The 6,833-nt window shown below is 36.2% G+C and overlaps 1 protein-coding gene across 2 annotated transcripts in view; it reads left to right on the top strand.

The window, feature by feature from the left end:
- The window catches only part of Hnf4g (hepatocyte nuclear factor 4 gamma), a 146,700-nt gene that overhangs the window by 70,977 nt on the left and 68,890 nt on the right, over positions 1-6,833 (top strand). The window contains exon 1 of one of the 2 annotated variants that reach the window (XM_004646084.2): positions 1,842-1,964. The exons of the other annotated variant lie outside the window; for it this stretch is intronic. The gene's annotated coding sequence lies outside the window, so the exon portion shown is untranslated. Of the gene's footprint in view, positions 1-1,841; positions 1,965-6,833 lie in introns of those variants that run through there. 2 annotated transcript variants of the gene reach the window in all.

The following is a 6,833-nucleotide window of genomic DNA, read 5'->3' as shown; positions in this document are numbered from 1 at the left end:
TGTGTCTACAATCCCAGCATTTAGGAGACTGAGGCAGGAGGATGAGTTTGAATAAGAAGTACCCCCTAAAAAAAATGAATCATGCAATTAAAAAACTTTAAAATAAGCTGGGAATATAACTTAGTGATAAAGCAAATGATTAGCACTCTAGAGTCTGGGTTCGAACTTTATGAGTTAATATAGCAAATTATTCATTTTGCAGATGAAAAAATTGGGGAATAAACATTAGTTGTTTTGTTTTGACAACATCTCACCGTATAGATCAGCCTGGGCTTAAACTTATTTTTTAGCTCAGGCCATCAGCCTAGCCTCCAACTCTCAACTTTCCTCTTTTAGGTTTTTGAGAGCTAGGATTATAGACCTGCACTACCACACTAATCTTTTTCCAGGTGTCTTTAATTATCTGTGTGTCTTTGATATCTTAACTCATACTACCTTCTAAAATCTTAAATGTCATGTTTCTATTAAATATCTTAAAAGTGCATTGTCCTGTCTTATTCATAGTTTTGTCAACATAGCAGAAAACATTTTAGAAATCTGAAGCAGTAAAGACTTCAAGCAACATGGGGCTCACAAACTCCCTGGAAACCCTGCAGACACAGAATTCAGGAAAGTGGCTCTTCACCCCCATTCACCACTGATTTGGATGAGTCAAGAATCTGACAATACTCACCTAACAGCCTCTAATGTTGCAGCTGTGGATTTCTTGGAGAACGTCAGGGACCTCCATGGAACCTCATGTTTGGTCACCTGCCCTTGCTAAAGGATTAATAAAGCACTTGTGTCTCTTTCACCTTTGGTGGGATAGGGATACAGCACAGGGATACAGCACTGTGGATTGAACCCAGTGCCTTTTCATTGAATTGCATTCTTGGGGTTTTTTTTGTTGTTGTTGTTTATTCATTTATTTCTGAAACAGGATCTTTCTGAATTGCCCAGGTGAGACTCAAACTTGTGATCCTCCTGTCTTTGCCTCCCAATTACAAATGAAGCTCAGTGCTCCTGGCCCCTCCACCTTCTGAAAGTCATGTGAATACCTCTAAGAGCCACAGTCTAAATTGTAAAAGGAAATAAATTCTTAAAAATTTCATGTTAGTTCATTATTTATTTGCTGCTTTTCAATTTAAAGGGAATTTTTCTCCTGTACCTTCTTAATAGCTGACAAACTATCAACCTACTCTAAAACTGAACATTAGCTTGTTTATAACAATGAAGTTATTCATGCTGGAAAGGATTAGAGCTCCTTTTAAATCCTATCAATTAGTTAGAGGATAAAATCACATATAGATAGTAGTGGAAGGCCAACTTTGTAAACCAATGGTTTAGTTTTCTTGCTGTACTTGTTTGAATCTGCCTATTGTTCTATACTTATTTCTGTAATTTCTAATTTAGTATGGTGATTATTTATTATGTTTAATTATGTAGTACTAGAGTTGTGTTTGAGTTTTATAAGATACAAACACCTAAGTATAAACTAAGAGGGAATTAAGACTACTCATTGCTGTTCCAAGATAAAAATCACTCTTTTGTCTGATAACTTACAGAGAGGTTGACCAATAAATCTATTGAATCAAATCTCTCAATACTGTGAAGAATCGTCTGGGTAGCCAAATATAAGTCTATCTTGGCATCTCATAGGGACTTCTGGATGGATCTTCCTATGACACTAGGGTTTTCTGAAGTGTAAAGCATTTCCAAATCACACTGTTGCCTTGTCCTCAGGCTCTCTATAGTTTTCCTTTTGGGCTACTGGTCTTTCAACAGGCAGTTAAGGGATGAAAGTAAATCATTTAATCCATGCAGTTTGTCACTCAATATTATACTTTTGGAAATAGTTTCAACAGCAACACCAGTCAAAGCAACCAGACTGAGATATTGATACTATAGAAAAAACTGACAGCTTACTCCTTGTATTGATTCTACTCTTCTCTACAAATATAGACACTGTTCCCTACCACAGCCTTGTAAGTGGTGCCTGCTGAGGTTGCTAAATTGCTTTGTACATTATTTATTACTTGAACACCTTGCAAAGATTTCTTCTTATCTGACTTGTGCTTTTGTGGGCCTCATATATATTGAAAGGCCTCAGAGTGTATACCTACCACCGCCTTCTTGTGGAATTCCTTCCTTTCTATTTTATACTGTAAGCAAGTTTTGCTCTGCTAGTATCATGATTATGTGTCTTTCCACTGGTTCTTGTTTCTGACATACTATTTACAAAAATCATGAGTTTTTTTATATGTATCTATGTCACACTGAGCACCAGACAGCCTGACAACTTGGCAATTAAATGACACATATTTAACCTAAAAATTTTGAGATTTGCGAAAGATGATGGAGAAAATAGTTCCTATTAACAAAAAAAACCCTATGTGTACATTTTAAATTCACTTCTATTGCTATATTAGAGTCAATATTCTAAGAAAACCACAAGTACTTTTTCTCTTTTGACTTGTTTTTTCTAGCGTAGGTTTTCTTTTGTGATTTCTTTGAACCAGAATATTTTTAAAATCTATAATTTAGATAGGAAAAATGCACTTTTCCATCGAGTAGACAGAGCTAATGAAATAGATTGCCACCCCCTACATTTAGATGTCTGAAATTATACACACAATTAAAAATCCTTAACAGAAAGAAATCTGCGCTTTGTGTTGCCCTCTCTACAGCTCCCTTCACAACGAGTTTCCTACATTATCGGGCTCAGAACCGGAGTACACTTCTTTAATTAGAGCTGGAGTCATTGTAGTACTTCTTATAGTTGGACAATGCAAGAACCACCCCTTCTCATTCACCCTTACAATTCATTTCTGTTTGCTGAATCTGGGCTCCTCAGCTCCTTCTCTACCACTTAAGAGCTCAGTGACTCTGGGCAGATTATGTAGTCCTTGCATACATCAGCTTATTTCATTTTAACCTAAAATGAAATAAACTTTCATTATGAGGTAGAATTAAAATAGTGATAATATTATCTTATCTGTATACAAGTTATTGAAAAATAAATGTCTATTGATTACGAGTCTTAGCACATTCATATAAAAGTTGTCCCTGCTCACCTACCCGATGGGATCGTGTTCCAAGACACCTGTAAATGACTGAAAACACAGACAGTTTTGAAACATGTGTAGTAGATCTTCCTGCAACACATGCTTTCCTATGATGAGATTTAGTTTATAAATTAGACACAGTAACGTATTAACAATAATAACTAATGCTAGGCAGGATAACAAAAACAATATACTGTAGTACAAGTTTATGAATGTGGGGTTGGTCTCTAATCTCCCTTTCTCTGTATATAAATTAGATAAATATTGTACATATAAAATATAAATATATCTATATTTTATTTTACTGTACTTATCCTTTGATGATGATATAAAGTGGAACAAATGCCTACCTGATAAAGTAAGATGAGGCAAATGATGTAGTTGTTGTTCTTTTTTATTTTGTATTTAGTACAGGGTCTAGAGTGTCTCACTACATTAAGAATGTTGAAAAATTTTAAATATGAAAATTGTTTATTTCTGGAATTTTCCATTTAGCATTTTCAAACCTCAGTTGACTCTAAGTAACAAATTATATTTAAAAAAGCATGGCAGCTCCTATATTAGGTGTAAGTGATGGTTTATGATGTTACTAATACATATTTTTTACTTAGAAATTCAATTTTGTGATGATCATATTTTACATAATCTCAATGAATACAATTTTGAAAATTAAAAATGTACAATGAGCTTTTATAATTTAAAATCATTGCCTCTTGCTTTTTTAACCGTATTGCTTAAGGATCATGAAAATACATTGATTGATTGACTGACTGTAGTGATGAGAATCAAACTTGTACTTGCTAAGCAAAGGCTCTAACACTAAGCTACCTCCTCAGTCCAAGAACTCGTAAGATGACTCTAATTCTCAAAGCAATGGAAAATGCCTGTCTGTTAGAGGACAAAGGATAAAACCACAAAGATTTGTACACAGAGAAAGCCTTCTTAGTTGGGCTGCTGTTGGCAAGAGGTGGGTGGATAAGAGAAGAGCAAATCTCGAAAGAAGCAAGTTAGTTTGGACCACGGGCCTTTGCAGACACAGTCTTCTAGCTGTCAGGATGACTGAGCATGGGAGGTTTACACCAGTTCAAGGGTGGTTTTCTTGTTCACTGCTTTGTGCCAACTTATAAAATGACCTCATCTCATTCTTCCTCAAAATACTGAAGGCACTTAGCATTAAAGTTTTCAATGCCCTTTTTTTTTTTTTTTTTACCTACTTAGCCATTTTTATTTTTGTTTTCTTTTCATAATTTTATTGAGAAACAGATAGCAATGAGACAGTTTCAAATCAAATTGGTAGGACAGTTTCAATAATTAATACATTGCATACATTCTTCCTAGTGGTTAATTGCTGTATAAGATGCAAACATGATATTCTATTTACAAACACCATTAGAACAAATCGCTCTATTCATTAAGAGAATGTAACTATATATCTATCCTAACCACTTTGAATACACAGATGCAAAATGGACATTCATCTGTATTCCCTTTTTTTTGTTAAGTTCCGTTATTTGAATATTATAGGTGTCTAAACTCAGCAAAATATTCTAAAAGAGTCCACTAGCCCATAATAGTATTGGGTCTTCCGCTTGACTGGCAATTTCAGAAACTGTTGACCTGAGTCCCCTGTAGCTCAACATAACAGCATGGTTTTACTTCTTATATTTCACTTTTATACTTTTCTGCTGGATAGTTAAGACCAAGGTAAAGCAGGACCTATGCAACAAGAGTTGTAGCTTTTGGGTCTGATAAGGTCAGTGAAATCCCCTCAGGATTTATCCTGAGATCCTGTACCTCAGGTTGTAGAACCTTTGTCAGTGTCAGCCATATGGATGAGTAGTCACGGCCATTGCTTGGCCAATGCCCTCTCTGTGAAAGCCTGAGAGAATGTTTTCTCTTCATGTGACTCTCCTTAGGCACACTCTACATCATCGTTCACTTTCCTCTTTGACCCCATAATCTCCTTGATCAGAAAATTTGGGACACTACCGAGTTACATGACATTACAGTGCAACTTCTCATATATCCTGAGTCTTAATTGACCTTGGAAGGATAGGGCCAAAAAGTTGGCTTTTCTTGCAGCCCTCCTTTTTCTCTAATTTGATCTGCAAACTTAGGTTGTTAACCATCCAGAAGACAAGCTTATTGTTATTACCATACAACTTAGGTTGTTAAGCTTAACCTCACTATCTGTCTGAACATCAAACATCTTAGGCAAAACATGGAGCAGGTATTTTTCATCAAGTATTGATATGTTGAACTTTAAGACCCTACAGAACATGATAAAAAATTTAAAAATTAGAATATATGTTTAAAATAGGCATAAAGAATTATATACTTCTTATGTTTACACATAAGTCCAAAAAGCTTACCATATACAACCATGAAGCAGGACAGTCCCACAATATTCCATTTCCTGTCTCTTGCTTTCATTCACCACCCCCTTCTTTTTGAACAACCATCTACCTGAGAGACATCATAGCAGCAACTGGCATGTCATGACAAGCAGCCCGTATTCAGAAGACCAGAATAATCAATGCCCATTTTTGTACTCAACTTGTAGCTTCAGGTATTGTCTCTGAACATTCTTCCAGTGTCTCACAGCTTCCTGAGGTGCCACCTTCCTCACCCGATCTGTCCCTATTGTTCTCACTTGTTTAGCACTGGTACTGGGAGTCACTGTGTCTAACATCTGAGATTAGATACACTGCTATCTGGTTTAATAATTGTTTCCTGTAAAATTATTTAGCCAGAAATTTGGGGCAGGAAGAAGTTTTCACTGTCCTTTCAGTAACAACAAAATGATAGATTACAGAAGGTAAAGGCCTTTAGAGGAGTTTTTCAGATAACATGCAGAGATTGGAGCTGTGTAGTAGCTGCCTGCATCTGCATGCATTGTGTCTCCCCTCGCTAATAAGCACTGCATGTACCATGCCACTTCATAAACCACAGAAATCTCTATATAATTTTCTCATGTATTCCTATAGTCTTACGAGCTGGCTGATATCTTTTGAGAAAATGAAAGAGAAGAATCACCTGTCCTAGATGACTATGCCTCCTTCCTCTGTGGAGTAGAGACTAGAAGGCTCTTAGCTATTGCAACAAAAGTTGGAGCAAACGGTCTTCATTATATATAAATGTAAAATGTTTGTCTCAGTTACTTTTCACTTGACACTGGGACAAAATGACAGACACCTCGATTTAAGGAGTAAAAGGCTTATTTACTCACAGTCTGTAGAGGTTTCAGTCTATACTCGCTTGGTCCCAGACAGAGTGGCACATGGCACAGAGCAGCAGTTCATGGACGCAGAAAACAAGGACAGCAGCTACAGCTTCTAGCCAGCCTCTCTGTCCTCCTTATATTATCAGCAAGCTGTCCTGCTGCTAGGGCTGTAGGACTCACCCAACCTCCATGTCCTCCTCTTGTACAGGATAAGGATGTTTACAACCAAGAATCCTGGCTCTCTGCTGAGTCACTTAATTAAACTTCTGAACTTCTCAAGTTGACACAGTGTATCAACCAGTACAATGTTAAAATGTGAAACAAGTATTGAAAAGCATGTGGTGTTATATCCATATACATTTAGTGGAAATTGAGCTAAAAATTCTTATTAATGGAGTAAGCCAGATTTGTGCAAAAATATTTAGAAAAGGAAGCAATACCTTCACTTTAGCTAAGTTTAGGTTCTAAAAATCCATTTTAAATTGAAACTGTCAGAAGTTGAAAATACCCTTGATCTGCCTGAACTGCCAAACAATGTAACATAATAACCCAGCATATTGTACACT

The sequence above is a fragment of the Octodon degus genome, unplaced genomic scaffold, assembly GCF_000260255.1.
Source record: "Octodon degus isolate 3935 unplaced genomic scaffold, OctDeg1.0 scaffold00252, whole genome shotgun sequence".
NCBI lineage: Eukaryota > Metazoa > Chordata > Mammalia > Rodentia > Octodontidae > Octodon > Octodon degus.
The sequence above is the reverse complement of the archived record's forward strand: the minus strand, read 5'-3'. Positions and strand labels throughout refer to the sequence as shown.